General features: G+C 45.4%; 1 protein-coding gene across 5 annotated transcripts in view; it reads right to left on the bottom strand.

Moving 5' to 3' along the window:
- LOC138845860 (uncharacterized) overlaps nt 1–17532 on the bottom strand; it is a 214817-nt gene that overhangs the window by 72574 nt on the left and 124711 nt on the right. For 2 of the 5 annotated variants that reach the window (XR_016222557.1, XR_016222556.1), the window contains exons 1-2: nt 13064–13184; nt 12526–12629 (exon numbers count right to left, since the gene is read on the bottom strand). The exons of the other annotated variants lie outside the window; for them this stretch is intronic. The gene's annotated coding sequence lies outside the window, so the exon portion shown is untranslated. Of the gene's footprint in view, nt 1–12525; nt 12630–13063; nt 13185–17532 lie in introns of those variants that run through there. 5 annotated transcript variants of the gene reach the window in all.

The raw sequence follows: 17532 nt of genomic DNA, 5'->3' as shown, positions 1-17532 counted from the left end.
CCAGCCCCAGTCTTTTTTCAAATATACCACATTATCTCTGTTTTTATTAAACATGTGGCTAATTTAATACCTGCTAGTTGGGTCAGTTTTTGGACTGGTGTGAAATGATGTTCTTAGACATGGAAGAGAGAACTCTCATGTGGTCTCAATGGGTCCTATTTCAAACACACACAACAAGAAGGAATTGGATAGGATCTCTGTGGACCCACGAATTCTTGCCGAGAGAAAAAGGAAGTGAAAAGAACTTTAAGGCAGTTGGACAAAATGTGAGGTAAAAGGAAAACAATCTGAGTTTCCAAGAAGCTCAAAAACAAGAATTTACACCTTGCCAGTTATCTTTATTTTTTAAGGCAAGATATTAGGTAATCATTGAACTATAAGCTTTTATTTTTTCTTTACAGAGAGCATCAGCATGGTGTCTCTGGAATCTACTCCGTGTAGCAGCTACAATTCACGAACGCTTATGCAAGGTGCTAAGGCGCTGGTGGAGAGCCAGACATCACTGCACAGCTGTAATTTCTCATTTCTCCCCCTTTCACTAAATTACAATTTAAATTCCATCATTCAAAACTGCCTGATCTCGAGCCAGATGCATATATCACAAAAAGGCATTAAAATCTGACCTTTTATATCCCCCCTAAGAAATGTCATGGGTCCATCACAGAACCATAACTCCCTCTCGAATTGGAGCTGAGAAAGATTTGAACTTCAAAGGGGAGCTCTTCGATTACAGGTAAATCTGAGGACTTTCCTGGTCGCCTCTTGAAATTCTGAATTCTAAGGAAAAAAAAATTGAGCTGACTTTTGTGTTTCAGAACAAAAGCAATACTGAGTAAATATCAGGATGTCGAGGGGTGCTACATGCAAAAAGTGACTGTACGCCTTTGCACTCAGTCCTACGAACGCGAAAAATCAGTAGCATTTCGGGAAAGACTCTCAAACCCAAAGCAGTTTTCCACTGGCTCTCTCGCTGCCTAAGATTTACATCCAGGGGCTTCCTCAGTGTAGCTACCACGGAGACTCTACAAAGAGTACAGTGGGGCGTGTTGGCTTCAGAGTTTGTGTCTGAAATATTTATCATTGCAGCTCAGTAAATAGCTGGTGCTTTGTCAGTGGGGAGATGAGCAGGGAGCATTATTAGTCTTCCAAACGGGTTTCCTTCCCCACAGCACCCTATGGGGCATCCATCTTCCCTGTAATGATCATCTGTGCTTGGGGAGTGGAAAGGAGGTATTCAAATCCTTATAAAGATGATTCATTTAAATAAGAGGCAAAAAACTAAATAGGAAGAGATGAGGACAGGAAACATCCAGAAGGACAGGCAACTCTGGGGCCGGCGCTGTGGTGTAGCGGGTAAAGCGTCCCCTGCAGTACCACCATTCCATACGTGTGCTGGTTCAAGACCTGGCTGCTCCACTTCCGATCCAGCTCTCTGCTATGGCCTGGAAAAGCAGTAGAAGATGGCCCAAGTCCTTGGGCCCCTGCACCCGCATGGGAGATCCAAAAGAAGCTTCTGGCTCCTGTCTTCCAATCAGTGCAGCTCCAGCCGTTGCAGCCAGCTGGGGAGTTAATCAGTGGATGGAAGATATCTCTCTCTCTCTCTCTCTCTCTCTCTCTGCCTCTGTAGCGCCACCATTTCAATAAATAAATCTTTTTTAAAAGTTTAAACTTTATTTTTAAAAAAAGATTTATTTTATTTATTTGAAAGAGTTACAGAGAGTTCTACTGCTATCCAGCAGAGAGCCGGATCGGAAGAGGAGAACTGGGACTAGAAGCGGCGCCCATGTGGGATGCCAGTGCTGCAGGCCAGGGCTTTAACCCGCTGCATCACAGCACCAGCCCTAAAAAGTTTAAACTTTAAAAGATATAATGTTCCGAGCTTAGGTGGGTCAAAAAGTTTGCATTGGGAAGCATGGAGTCTTAAAGATCACATCTTAAAATGGATTACAAAGGCTAAGAGTGGCCTCTTACTATAAATAATGTAACTCATGTTCAGGCTATCAGTTGCTATATAACAATCCATCCAAAAAAGCAGTGGCCTAAAACAAGACAGTCTTCTCTCTCATAGTTCTGTGAGTTGCCTAACTCAACAAGCTTCTTCTCCTTTCATCTCTTACACAGTTGTCAAAATTATGGCTAGAATCATCTGAAGGCTCTAATGGACTGGACACTCAAGAGAGCACATTCACATGGCTGGTTCATACATGCCATCAGCTGGAAACTCAGATAGGACCACCTACTACAGGACCTAAGAAGCCTCCCTATGTGGCTGGATTCCAAGAGACTGGAAGTAGAAGCTGCCAGCCTCTAATATCCTGGGACTAGTAGCTGGCAAATACCACTCCCTCCATATTCTGTTGATCAAAGCAGTAACAGAGCCTGGCCAAATTCACAAGTAAGGACATGCACCCAACATCTTGAGGAAGATGTGTCAAAATATGCACAGCTACCTATCATGGTTTGGATATTGGGTCCACGTATTAAAGGCTTGGTTCCCAGAGTAGCACTATTGGAAGTGGTAGAAAACTTAGTTGGCAGAACTGCAAGGGAAGTCCTTGGATCACTAGAAGCACTTAGATGGTAGTTTTCATGAGGAGTACCACAAAAGCCTGAGTTTGGGCCCTGTCTCTCTCTCTCTCTCTCTCTCTCTCTCTCTCTCTCTGCTTCCTGGCTCACCCATGTATCCTTCTTACACTCACAATTGGGCTTTTGCTAAAACCAAAGATCATGTCATTTGGACCTCGAACCTCCAAAACTATGAGCTGAAAGAAAACTCTTTTCTCGCGACTTATCCGGCCCCGCGCTGTTGGGACCAGGGAACCTCGCCCGGGAGCTTGGAACCCCAATAAAAGCCTGTGAATTAATTGATTCATCTGCCTGGGAAGATCTGTTATGCACCGGACACCTTACAGATGGTGCCGAAACCGGGGAGCTGAGGTTGGCACCTCCCCTTTCTGGGTTTGAGGCCCCCTCGCTCCTTGAACCTGTCTGGTGCCCCAGGCTGACTACGGACCATGCTCGACCAACTGTAAGTAACTCCTCCCTTGCTCTCCCTCCCTGCTCCGGTTGGCCCAGTCTCTGCGATCTCCGGCTAGCTCTCCATCCGGACAGAGACCTCCAAATCGTGCGCACGTGGCCTCTGTTCTCCGCTGTTTAGCCTCCCAGCAGCTGTGGAGACGTACCGCCGCTGGCTTGGCCCCGTAGAGGACTGACCTCTAACGCGTCTGCTGCAGTCTGGGACAGGGACGCCTTGACCGAATTTCAGTAGATCCGAGCTACCGGGGAGACCATGGGATCTGGCTAATCCTGAGGGTGGGACTCAAAATGCCCCCTGGCCTGCCTCCTAAAGAACTTGAAGCAAGTGGGACTGGCCCAGGACCTACGGAGTAATCGCCTAATCTTCTACTCCACCCAGGCATGGCCTAATTACCATGAGAATTTCTGCCACAGGGAGAGAAAATGGTCAGAGGTCCCTATGTCCAGGCTTTCTGAGACCTCCACTCCCGTCCTACCCTCTTCTCCTCTAATTTCCTCTCTGCCTGCTCCACGGCCCAGGTCTTGCTGGCCAAGATCAGGCCCCCACCACCAAAGGATGCCTCTTCTATGAAAAAAAAAGAAAAAAGAAAACTAACTCTTTTCTCTTATAAGTTAACTGCCCCAGATATTTCACTCTAATAATGAAAAGCTGGAGCCAGCGCTGTGGCGCAGTGTGTTAACGCCCTGGCCTGAAGCATCAGTATCCCATATGGGCGCCAGTTCGAGACCCGGTTGCTCCACTTCCAATCCAGCTCTCTGGTATGGCCTGGGAAAGCAGTAGAAGATGGCCCAGGGCCGGCGCCATGGCTTAACAGGCTAATCCTCCGCCTTGCAGCACCAGCACACCAGGTTCTAGTCCCGGTCGGGGTGCTGGATTCTGTCCCAGTTGCTCCTCTTCCAGGCCAGCTCTCTGCTGTGGCCCGGGAAGGCAGTGGAGGATGGCCCAAGTGCTTGGGCCCTGCACCCCCTGGGAGACCAGGAAAAGCACCTGGCTCCTGGCTTCGAATCAGCGCGGTGCGCTGGCCGCAGCGGCCATTGGAGGGTGAACCAACAGCAAAAGGAAGACCTCTCTCTCTCTCTCTCTCTCTCTCTCACTGTCCACTCTGCCTGTCAAAAAAAAAAAAAAAAAAAAAAAAAAGATGGCCCAAGTCGTTGGGCCCCTGCACCCGCATGGGAGACCCGGGGAGACCCGGAAGAAGCTCCTGGCTCCTGGCTTCAGATTGGTGCAGCTCTGGCTGTTACGGCCATCTGGAGGGTGAATCATCGGATGGAAGACACCTCTCTCTCTTTCTCTCTCTCTCTCTCTCTCTCTCTCTCTCTCTCTCCCCCTCTCTCTCTGCCTCTTCTCTCCCTGTGAACTCTGACTTTCAAATAAATAAATAATTCTACAAAAAATAATGAAAAGCTAATACATCAGTTTTAATTCTCCACAACTTGTGAATAGATTTGCCTTTCTTATTCTCAACAGTGTATCTTTGGGGCTGGTGCCGCGGCTCACTAGGCTAATCCTCCACCTGCGGCGCCGGCACCCCGGGTTCTAGTCCCAATCAGGGTGCTGGATTCTGTCCCAGTTGTTCCTCTTCCAGTCCAGCTCTCTGTTGTGGCCCAGGAAGGCAGCGGAGGATGGCCCAAGTGCTTGGGCCCTGCACCCGCATGGGAGACCAGGAGAAGCACCTGGCTCCTGCCTTCGGATCAGCGCGGTGCGCCGGCCACAGCGGCCATTGCGGGGTGAACCAACGGCAAAGGAAGACCTTTCTCTCTGTCTCTCTCTCACTGTCCACTCTGCCTGTCAAAAAAAAAAAAAGTGTATCTTTGAACTCCAAACAGGTATTTTCTTCAAAGTGCACTGATAGCATCTCCCACAGCCAGTATGAAAGGGCAGTAGCTGTACTATTCTTCATGGCAGACACCTTGTTGATACATTTTGAGTTTTTTCTAGTAGTCAGGAAGAGCTTACACTAAACATCTCTTCTCTTTGTCCAGTCCTCTTGGTAACCACAAGCATATGTCTGCAAAGACAAGTGACCAGGGCTACACACAATGGTCAATCCCATAGCCTGCACCTCAAATTCACAGCTAGAATTTTTCCACAAATGGTGGTTGTTGGAATTCTGCCAATGTCAGCCCCACCATCTGTAATGATCCAGTGCCCAACAGCCTCTGCATTGCTAAATGTTTGCGGGGCTCAGAAATCAATATCTAATCACACTTAGCCAGGGCCCAATATTCTGTGCACTCAGCAGTGTACATTTTTGGTTGCTGCGTTATAAAAGTTAACATTAGAAGCACAATGTTCGTTGGAATGAGCTGCATTAAAAATATTACCACTGTGGTGCAAATCACTGTTAATGTCATTTATCGAGTGCTTGCTTGGTGAGGGACTCACTCTACCAGGGATTTTAAAATGACACAAAGGAAATGGAAGACACTTTTTTTGACCTCAGTTGCAACTGTTATTCTTATTTCTCTTTTCTCCTCAGCCCCTCACCAGGAACATAACTGTTAGATTGCTTTTCAAAATCATCTTGTCAGCTTTAAAACCTTGTTCAGAATAATGGGACTATCAGCTACACCTGGTTGCCTGGTAGGCAATTGATAGTCTCTTTTTGGAAGGACCATATTGAGAGACCAAGTAGGCCCTTTTTAAGCTGTTACAGGGCTCCAAGTGTGGCCAAGTCCCTGCTATCTTCTAAGTCTCTAATCAATCCACGCTGACTTCCCACCTATATCCCTGATGAAATGTTACAGAGCCAGCAATGCTGTCCTTTCATTTTTTTGATTGGCTGGCTCTCATATCACCTAATAAGCAGATTTGCATAACACTTCCTGGAGGAGAGCTTCTCAAACATTAATGTGCATATAAATAGCCCAGGGATCCTGTTGAAAAGGCAGGGTCCCATTCAGTAGGTCTCAGGTGGATAATGTTAATATTGTTGGTCCCTGGACCACACTTTGATAACAAAGATAGAGATGGGGGGAACAGTGTTTGGGTGCAGTGGCTTAAGCTGCTACCTGAAAAGCCGGCATCCCATTAGAGCACCCATTCCAGTCCTGGCAGTTCCACTTCTGACCTAGCTCCCTGCTAACACACCTAGGAAGGCAGTGGCAGATGGCCCAACTGCTTGGGACCCTGCCAGTCATGTGGGAGACCTGGATGGAGCTCCTGGCTCCTGGCTTCATTCTGGCCTAGCCTCAGCTGTTGCATCCTTTTGGGTAAAGTGAACCAGTAGATGGATGGTGTCTCTCTCTTTCTCTCTCCCTCTCTCTCCACCCCCACCCTCCCTCCCTGTAACTCTGCCTTTCAAATAAGTAAAATAAAACTTAAAAAAAAGATATAGGTTGTGATGGGGAGAGTCTCGCCTGCTTCATGCTGTTTTCAAAGAAAGAAAGCCAAAAACAATGGTCCCCAAGTTCTCTTTCTGTATCACTCTGTCCCTGTCACTAGAGAATATATACCAATCAAGCCTCAAGAAAGCCTTGACAACCCCAAATTCTCTACCGACCACCAGCATGAACTCGGGTTCTAAAACAGCAGCCCAGTTTATAAACACAGACAAACTGAAAACTGACTTTGAAGGCTTTGGTTCTGTCCCTATAGCCAAGAACAGCAAAGAATCACTTCAAAGTAGTTGTCATTTTGGATACCAAAAAAGGTGTTAATTTTCTTATAGATCCTGAAAAATTGTTTCTTGATTGAGAACATTAAGGCAGAGTTAGAACTAAACATTTTTCTAAATTAGCTGTGTATTAGAAGCAATGGGATGTTTTTAAATGCTTGGTTTGAATTACCTACACATACCCCTAGCTCTTCACGTTATGAGCATATTGTTGTTGCTTTATGCTTTTCTCCCCTAGTCTTTCATATTCTTTACCCACACACCATTTGGGTCATCGTGTCCCTTATGGTCTATGAAACCAGCACTACCTCCCGTTCCTCACTCTGTGGAAGGCCTACCCAACATTGTTGTGTTCCTGGGGGAACTTAAGTTCTTATGGTCATTTCTATTTTGAGTTTTGCCTCTACTGTATTTTTATTATGTTTTTCACTTCAGAGCTGGTTTTTTTTTTCCTCTTAGATGCTCCCCAACCAAGCTTCAGTCCCACATTCATCTCAAGTAAGCTGAATATAAATGTCCTGTGTTTTAAAACTTTTCACTAAGGGTCATAAGTAGAGAATGCACACATTTGAATTACATGTGACATATCACTATTTATCTATCCTAAGAGGTAGAGATAGAGAGAGCACTTTTATCTGTTGGTTCACTCCCCAAATGCCAGCAAAAGCCAGGGCTGGGCCAGGTTGAAATTAGGAGCCAAGAACACAAACTGAGTCTCCCAGTTTGGTGACAAGGACCTAAGTATTTTAGCCATTACTGCTGCCTCCTGGGGTGCACATTAACAGAAAGGAGCCAGAGTTCAAACCCCGGCACTCCAAAAAGGGATGCTGGTTTCCCAAGTGGTATCTTAATCACTTCACCAAACATCCATCCCTACATCGCTATTCTTGAAAATTCTGTGAGGCACTCTCCTCCTGCATAACTGGACTTCTTCTCTTGCCTTCTGGCTGATGGTTCCTTCCTCCCAACCTTCCCATTTCTCTCTCGACATCATTTCTCTCCCTGTGGCCTCCAAACAGCTTACGCAGAGCAGTTGGGCTCTCTACATTCTATTTCAAAATGATGCCAAATGATTTCAACTCACTTTTGTATTTCAAAACCCTCAATTTGCCCTTCTATGTGTGAAAACTGTTAGCAAATTCCCAGCTTTTCTTGAAGGCTCCACTTCCTAGAAGGACTATGTAATTTGAAAGAGCAGCTTTTGTTTCATTCATAAATATGATCTCATTGGACCTAGGAACTCTGAGGTAGGGAAAGCAAACATGTCCATCTTACACTCAACGAAACTGAAACCCAGAAAAGCCATCTAACCTACTCATACTTACCTAGTTATAAGAAGCCCAGGCTTCCCAGTATCTGGTCTAGTCTCTCTACTGAGTCACTTTTCAGCTGAATGAGAACAAGTGACATTTTGCAGAGTCAAAATAGGCACTAATTTTCTGGATCTAAAATGAATAAATTGGGGCTGGCTCTGTGCTGTGGTGGGTAAAGCCACTGCCTGCAGTGCCAGCATCCCATATGGGTGCTGGTTCGAGACCCAGCTGCTCCACTTCTGATCCAGCTTTCTGCTATAGCCTGGGAAAGCAGTAGAAGATGGCCCAGGTCTTTAGGCCCCTGTACCCACATGGGAGACCCGGAGGAAACTCCTGGCTCCTGGCTTCAGATAGGCTTAGCTTCAGCCATTGGGACAAATTGGGGAGTGAACCAGCAGATGGAAGACCTCTCTCTCTCTCTCTCTCTCTCTCTCTGCCTCTGCTTCTCTCTCTGAGTAACGCTGATTTTCAAATAAATAAATAAGTCTTTAAAAATGAATAAATCAAGTTATATCACTTAATCTAAGCTACTTGATGATTTCTTTAAAAGTTTTGTTTGCAGTGATAATAGGCAACTCTGTATAAATTGCTTCTATCTGGAGGCTCTTTCTTCCCCAAATTAGGGAATAATCCAGAACTTCAAAAGGCAGCCCATGAGGGGCTGGTGTTGTGGTGTGGCTGGTTAAGCCACAACTTACAACACCGCATTCCATATCAAAATGCTGCTTCAAGTCCTGACTGCCACACTTCTGATCCAGCTCCCTGATAATGCACCTGGGAAAGCTGCAGATGATGGCCCAAGTACTTGAGCTCTTGCCACCCACTTGGGAAATCTGGACAGAGTTCCAGGCTCCTGACCTTGGCTTCACCCAGCCCTGGTCATTGCAGCCATCTGGGGAGAAAACCAGCGGATGGGATATTTCTCTGTTCCTCCCTCTCTCATCAGTCTGCCTCTCAAACAAAATGAAAATAAATCCTTTTGTAAAAGGCAGCCCATGAGACAGGGAGGAGAAAAATTTTGTTCCCTGTTGCTTTCTACAAGTTTAAGAAAGTCATTATTAGCAAGTGTTGTGAAGAGTAATACCCAATAATAAACAAATTTTAGGTACCACCACAGCAATAGAAAACCATTAGTGTTTTAGAATTATTAAGTCACTTTCTTAACACTGAAACCTTCTTAACTATTTCAGAATCACAGAGACCTGAGAATCTTGATACTACAGAGCAGTCCAGGGCTGGTCAGCAGTTGTTTGAGGCAATATGCTAAAGAGCCAAGTCCAGTCTTCTTGGGCTGATTTGCTTATTCTCCTCCTATAGCTGCTTTACCCTTTACCCCAATATTCCCATAGCAGGTCCTATCGTGAGGACAAAAGAAGAAGGGGGGTCTATGTGAGAGCAGCATGGCTCTACCCAATAGTAAACCACCCAAACCACACACCGGTCAGTTCCATGTATTGGCTTGGAGGCCAGCAGACACACACACACACACACACACACACACACTTGCAATTTTGGAAATTACATTATGCAACTTTGCCTTTTCCCCCTCTAAGTTCATAACTGAGCAAGGGAAAAGCTGCCCATGACCTCACAGTAGCTGACCTGGGATCATTCACTAGGCCTTGACACTCTCCTGTCGACCAATTATACGATCTAACAGAAAATCCACATCAGACAAGACTGCTCTGTGACAACATTGGAAGAAGACAAAACATGGCCACCTGGTAAATGTGTCTGAATACAGGCGAAAACAAGCCTCAAAACACCAAAACTCCTCCTGCCCAGCTAACAGGAGTGACTGGCTTCTTCCTAGTTACAGCTTGAGCTTTGCTGCTGTCACATAGAGAAGACCCAGTAAGATGCCCAACCACAGCATTGTCTCTGCTTTCATGCAGCACCCAATCCAGGCTGAACCCTGGGCATGGGATTCTCCCCACCCAACCAAAGTCCAAGCCCTGTCAATCCTTTCCAACGCCTCTCACTGAACACTGCCATGACTGCCCATGGTATGCCCTCCCCCTTGCTGAGATGAGTAGTAAACACAATTTGTTCAAACACAGCTGGATTCTAGTGATCTCTCAGAGACTTGGCGTGACCATCATAAAAACCACAAACACCTCACTGTTGGCAGATTGGGGCACAGATAAAAGTGTGGCACAGCTGGTGTTTTGGGTGGGGTTCTCCAGAGAGACAGAACCAATGGAATAGTGAGAGAGTCTATGAGAGGAGCTTTCTTAAGGGAAATGGCTCACTTGATTGAGGCTGCCCAGTGGGGCTAGGGAACCACAGGCCCCTCAGATATAGGTAGAATGTCCTGCACAAGCAGGTTGCAAGTTTTGTGCAACAGACCGCCAACTGAAGCTAGAAACCTTGTTTCCAGACCTGCCAGCATCTGCCTCCCTATAGCTTCCTTTGCTGCATGTGTAAAGGTGTGGCTTTAATCACATCTTCAAGTTAGTTGCAATCTTGCACCCAGAACTAGCAGAGGAGGGGGCTGAGCCACTAAGGGGAATCCAGCTGTCTCCAAGAGACCCCCACTATCTCCATGAGCCCCAAGCCAATCAACATACAGTGTGTGAAACCCCCATCCAATGGGCACCCCCATAGAAAACCCAATGGAAAGACAATAATGCCTTAAAAACCCTGGGCACTTCCTGAAAGCCAGCATCCTGTATATAAAATAAAATTTTTTACCTCTCTTGCAAATTATTTCCCAGCTTTTTATTTCTATACTAAGCTAAGAAAAAGAACTCACGAAACTCATTCTGGCAACCGCCCTCCCCTCCATGCCTGGTAACACTGATTATGGAGACTAAGAAGTTCCACAGAACGTCTGCAAGCTGGAGATCCAGAAAGCTGGTAGCCAGGCTCAGTCCAAGTCCCAGGGTTTCAGAACCAGGGAAACCAATGATGTGGTTCTCAGTCCAAGGACAAGCGCCTGTGATGTCACAGGTGCCAGCCCCACAGTTCAAAGGACTGGATAATATGCACAGCAGGAAAAGAAGAACATCCCAGCCCTGAGAGAGAGAAACAGTTCACCCTTCTTCCATCTTTTCATTCCATCGGGGCCCCCAGCTGACTGGATGGTGTACACCTACATTGAGGGAGGAAGGGTTTTCTCCACTCAGCCCACTGACTCACCCACCTCGCAGACGCACCAGGCACAGCCCAGTCATTCTAATCACAAGCAAAATCACCTATTCCACAGGGGAGGACAGGTTCTACCCCTACTGCAGCACTGAGAAGAAATAATACTCTCCCAGGTGTCTGAGTTTCCCTTAATTCAGTCAAGTTGACACCCTCAAGCAACCATCACAATTGGAAAGGTAGTCCTGTGGCCACTTTCTTCCAGGTTGCCAATTTGCAGACATGAGAGCTTCACTCTTGCTACTGATACAATCCCTGCGAGTCTGTGTCCTATTGTCTGTGTGTTGAATTCCACCTCCACCCCTGAAAAAGTAGATGCTCTCTCCAGCCCAAATTGAATTTTTTCATATACTGTCTGAAATTTTGCATGTTGTGATGTATCTTTATTGTCGAAGACATCTACATTTTTTTCAAGTACAAAAATATCATCCAGATTCTCATTTGCAGACTCCCATTTGCAGATTCATAGCATTTTAAAGCACCACCTGTTCTTGGCTTTTATTTTTTTTTTTCAACAAATTTAGCATTTAAATTGTTTTGAGACAAGAGGCAGAGAAGCAGTGGAGCCACCTGGAGATAATCATTCCAGTTATCTCAAGATCCACAGGAGATGGGTTCGATTCCCCTTGCTCTAAAAATAAACAGAACCTGAACTTGGATCAGGTTCACACCAGTTTAGGGGGCAAGGCTGACCTAGATGTACCTGCACAGCTCATTGTACATTCTTTATATACATTAGCATGCCAAAGGACACACCCACCAGCCATCGTGACCAGATACATCAGACCACATAAGGAGTGAAAAGGTGCAGAAGCTAGATTCTGGGAAATCTTCACCTACTTCCCAGAGAAACCAGAATATTCCTGCCCCTTATTAGAAGGCACCTCCCCTCTCACTAAGTGACACCTATTGTGTTCAACACAGCTCAGAGGCAAGGCCATGCCATCCCAGTAGGCCCCACTCTGTCTGCTCTGTCTGTGGAGTGTGTATTTGTTTTCTCCACAGAACACTGACTGCTCACTATTCAGCATTCTCCAGTTTGCGCCTGAATTCCTTCTCAAAGTGAAGCCACGGATCCTCACTGTGCACCTCTCTACTGTCCAGTGCCAGTTTCTCATTTAACTGGCATTTGCGTTTATTTCCTTTTTCTTACCTTTTTACTTTCCCATAGCCTTCAGGCACGTATAAATGAACAATGATTTAATGTGCTAAGGAATCAAAGTGCAATGGGGGTAGGATGGGAGGTTGACTTAAACTCTTTCCTGATCGAAGACCTGGAACGCAGCTGTGGAAGGTGACCTTGGACCAGTCACCACACCTCTCTAGACATCAGGTTCCTCCTCCATAAGACGAGGTTAAGACAAGCAATAAACCCTCAAAGCTAAGACTGTCCCCAGACCCTCCTTGCCTACCTGAATGTCCTCATGTCTCATAAGCAGAGGAGTCTCTTCTACGATCTCGCTTCCTCTTGAGACCGCAAGTTCAGCCTCCCAGCTTCCATCAGGATGCACTTTCTCTTGAGTCAGGCAAAGTGGACAGTGAGAGAGAGAGACAGAGAGAAAGGTCTTCCTTTGCCATTGGTTCACCCTCCAATGGCCGCCGCGGCCGGCGCGCTGCGGCCGGTGCACCGCGCTGATCTGAAGGCAGGAGTCAGGTGCTTCTCCTGGTCTCCCATGGGGTGCAGGGCCCAAGGTCTTGGGCCATCCTCCACTGCACTCCCTGGCCACAGCAGAGAGCTGGCCTGGAAGAGGGGCAACCAGGACAGAATCCGGCGCCCCGACCGGGACTAGGCGGAGGATTAGCCTAGTGAGCCACGGCGCCGGCCTTGAGTCTTTAATCCCTTTTCTTTCCCAGTAACTTCTTCCCTTTTTCTATCAAAAGCCTGACCCTCCATTCTCTCTCAAGAACTACGAGCAATAGACTTCTACAGCTTCTGTCTCCACAGCTCACCTGATGGGCTGCCCACCGACTCCACACCCCTTCGTTTACAGCAGGTCCATTAGAAAGCAGCCCGATTGTCAGGTGATTTGGAAAACACGTGTCCGAGATTCAGCAGGCTCGGCACAGACTCAGGGAACATTGTTTTCAGAGAAGCACATGTTGGAAATGAATTGTTACCACAGCAGCATCACCAGGTAGAGTAATCAATATAGAATTCCATTTAATAGCTTGTCTGAATCAGACTATATTTCTATTTTTCCATGAAATTAATCAGAAGATTTAATGGAAACCTTTTCTGGAATGCATGGTTTACATGAATGTAATTTTTTTTATTTAATTGCCACTTAAGCAAATAGCTTAATTTTCACCAATTTATTTTCCTTGGCCTATGATTGAATGAACTTACAATTTTATCTATCTATTTATTTATTTATTTTGCTTTTTACTGGAAAATAGCTAAGAAGTCAGCTGTCCCCTTAAAGGGCTGGACTGAACTAACAAGTTCTGTGCTGGTGAAAACCAGCTTTTGGAGCTTTGAGATAGAAAGTACAGTTTTGGTTATCTTTGCACCAAACTCCAGGTTGGTTTGCTCTGCTTCCATACTAACCAAGTTCTGAACCTGCCCCTGACAAGCCTCAGGCCTACGGAACAGACATTGTCAGTAAGGCCACAGATGTAGCCGTTTTCACAGTGCACTCTGTAAATATTCTCCTTTTAGCCTCATCACTCCGGGCACTCCGAACGGGAAGGTGAGCAATCCCCTTGATTCTCTCCACAGGCGCCTGGAGTCACTTGGAAGATAATCTTCCTCACATTCATGCATTCCAGAAACATTGCTTGAGCTCTTGCTGTACTAGAGGTCTTCAGAAAGCTTGTGGAATATGTGAATTAGGAGAAAAATTAGGTGTGGATTTCAGAATTTTTTTGTACCCAAACCAACTTTCAATTGCATTTTTATGAACTCTCCTCACAGAGATGACAATCAAGCCTGAAATCAAATACTAAAAATACCTTAAAGGATGAATGAAGAATCTGAACTTGTCCATTTTCCTTGAGGAAAGGCAGTAATCAGTCCTCTGCATGTATCGGAAACGAGAACTGGGAATGCCTTTTGCTTTATTCGATACCAGCTAAACCAACATCTTACCGGGGAAAAATGCCACGACCATTCTTATCATTCTTTTCCTTTGCTTTCAACTTACGTTTTAAAATTTTTTAGATTACCATGTACTGTCCATACATTTTGATGGGGTACAGGACAGTATTTCAACACATATACACAGCATAAACTGATCATACCAGGTTGTTAACCATCCCATTTCCTTGTCTTGTCTTTGTGATTTGTGCCTACTAGTCAGTCTGTTCTGGGTGATTATATATATATATATATATATATATATTGACAGGCAGAGTTAAACAGTAAGAGAGAAAGAGAGAAAGGTCTTCCTTCCGTTGGTTCACATCCCCCCCCCCAAATGGCTGCTATGGCCGATGCGCTGCACCAATCCGAAGCCAGGAGCTAGGTGCTTCCTCCTGGTCTCCCATGCGGGTGCAGGGCCCAAGTGCACTGCCCTCCCAGGGCCACAGCAGAGAGCTGGACTGGAAGAGGAGCAACCGGGCCAGAATCCGGCACCCGGACCAGGACTAGAACCCGGGGTGCCACGCCACAGGCGGAGGATTAGCCTAGTGAGCCGCGGCGCCGGCCCTGGGTGTTTATATATTGTCATGAACTGTGCTACAGAACACCAGAATCAGTTACCTTCACCCAACTGCAGTGGCTGAACATGATCCAACATGTTCCCATTCCTCCTCCTCTACCCTTCCTACCCTTCCTACCCTTCCCACCCTTTGGTAATCACTATTTTTACGCAGACTGACTAATTTTTTTTAACTTCCACAAATGAGAGAGGGCATATGGTATTTGTCTTTGTCTGGCTTGTTTCCTTTAACATAATGACCTCCAGTTTCAACCACTTTGCTACAAATGTCAGGATTTCATTCTTTTTATGGCTGAATAATACTCCATTGTATAAATACACCACATTTTCTTTATCCATTTACCCAGTGATGGACACCTAGTTTGATTTCATATCTTGGCTATTATGAATAGTGCTGCAATGAAAATGGGAGTGCAGGTATCTCTTTCATGTGCTGATGTCATTGCCTTCAGATGCATATACCCAGAAGCAGCATACCCTGGACATACCATAGTTTAAGTTTTCTGAGGAACCTCCGGGTTGTTCTCCATAACAGCTGTATTGATTTGCATTCCCACCAACAGTGTATAAGTGTTCCCTTTGCTTCACATCTTTGACAGCATTTTTTTTGACAGTTATTTTTTTCTTTTTGGTAATAGTCATTCTAACAAGTAAACTGATGACTCATTGTGGTCTTCATTTGCATTTCCCTGATGTCTAACGATATTGAGCATTTTTTCATGTATTTATTGATCATTTGTATTTCTTGTTTTGAGAAATGTCGATTCAGATCCTCCAACAATTTCTTACCTGAACTGCTTTTTTGTTATTGTTGTTGAGGTTTTTGGGTTCCTTATAAATTCTGAATGTTAACCCTTTGACAGATGCATAGTTTGCAAATATATTTGCCCATTCTATTGGTCGTCTTTTCACTCTTTGTTTCTTTTGCTGTCCAGGAGTTTCTTATTTTGATATAATCCCATTCATCTATTTTCACTTTTGTTGCCTGTGCTTTTACAGCCTTATCTAGGAAATCATTGGCATGTGAATGTCTTGAAGTATTTCCCTGTTTTCTTCTAGTGGTTTCACAGTTTTATGTCTTACATTTAGATCGTTGATGCATTTTACAACTTGAGAGAGAGCGAGAGAGCTGTAACCTACTGATTCCCTCCCCAGATACCCACTGGACAGACTGTACAGGCTGACTCCAGGAGACAGAAACTCAATCTGAGACTCCCAGGTAGGTGACAGGGACCCAACTGTGGGGAGCAACTGGGAGCAACTCGGACTACACTAAGTTACTGGAATTAAGACTTATTCTATGCATCTGCTCTCCCACAATATGGCGCTGGGAGAGGAGGAAACAGCTTCTACTCAGCTGCGTCCAGTTCAACCAATAAACTGTAGGACCTGCTCCTGATTGGAGGAGAGCAGCGTACTCGGCGTGTGGGTAGCAGAGTTGGGATTGGTGGAAGAGGACTATAAAGGAGGAGAGAGACAACATGCACCAGGAACATCTATCTGAAGGAACACCTGTGCAGCCCCCGAGAGAGCCAGCCAGCGGTGTGCCGCTCCCCTGCGGAAGTGGGGAAAGTGGCAGGGGGCCCGCCCCTCCACGGAGGTGGAGGGACGGTAGCCAACCCGGGAAGAACCAGCAGCAAACCCGGGGAGGGCCGAGCAGACAAAAGAACAGCGCAGGGTCCTGTGTCATTCCTCCACGAAGACGGGGAGCGACACCCAACAACTTAAGCCATCATCTGCTCCTAGAACATGCCCTACGAGGACACTGGAATCAAGGGCTGAGCCAGGACTCAAAAATAGATTATCCTATATAGAATACAGGAATCCCAAGCAGCGTATTGACTGGCAAGCCAATTGCCTGCCTCTTTGATGCATTTTGAGTTGATTTTTGTAGAGTGAGATGTTGGGGTGAGGGCTGTATCTTGTTTCAGTCTTCTGCATATGGATATCCAGTTTTCCCAGCACCATTTATTGCAGAGACTGTTCTTTCTCCAATGTGTGCTTCTGGCCCCTTTGTCAAAGGTCAGCAGATTGTAGACGTGTGGATTAATTTCCTGGGTCTCTATTCTGTTCCACTGGCCTATGTGTTTTTATTTTTATGCCAGTATCCTACTGTTTTAGTTACAATAGCTCTGTGGTATGTCTGGAAATCTGGTATCATAGTGCCTCCCGCTTTGTTTGCTTTGTTCAATATTGCTTTTGCATTCAGGATCTTCAATATGAATTTTAGGATTGTTTTGTCTAGTCACTGGAATTTTGATAAGGATTGCATTGAATCTGTAAATTGCTTTGGGTAATATGGACATTTTAACATATTAATTCTTTCAACCCATGAACATATGTGGTCTTTCCATCTTTTGCATGCCTTCCTCAATTTTTTTCATCGTTAATTTTCGTTGCCGAGGTCTTTCAAATCCTCGGTTAAATTTACTCCAAAATATTTTTTAAGCCATTGTAAATGAGATTGCTCTGGTAATTTCTTTCTCAGAGAGGATTAACCAACTGCAGAGGATTAATCAACTGTGCCACGGCGCCAGCCCCTAATAATTCTTTATATTTTTGTAATATCAATGGCAATATCTTATTTTTCACTTCTGCTTCTATTTACTTGAATCTTCTCTTTCTTCTTAGTTTAACTAAAAGTTTATTGATTTTGCTTCTCTTTTCAAAAAAAATCACCTCTTCATTGATCTTTCATATTTTTTAAAAGATTTATTTATTTATTTGAAAGTCAGAGTTACACAGAGAGAAGAGAGGCAG

The sequence above is a fragment of the Oryctolagus cuniculus genome, chromosome 16 (assembly GCF_051225735.1).
Source record: "Oryctolagus cuniculus isolate XC-2025 breed Fujian yellow rabbit chromosome 16, ASM5122573v1, whole genome shotgun sequence".
Taxonomy (NCBI): Eukaryota; Metazoa; Chordata; class Mammalia; order Lagomorpha; family Leporidae; genus Oryctolagus; species Oryctolagus cuniculus.
This window is presented reverse-complemented; position numbering and strand designations above follow the sequence as displayed.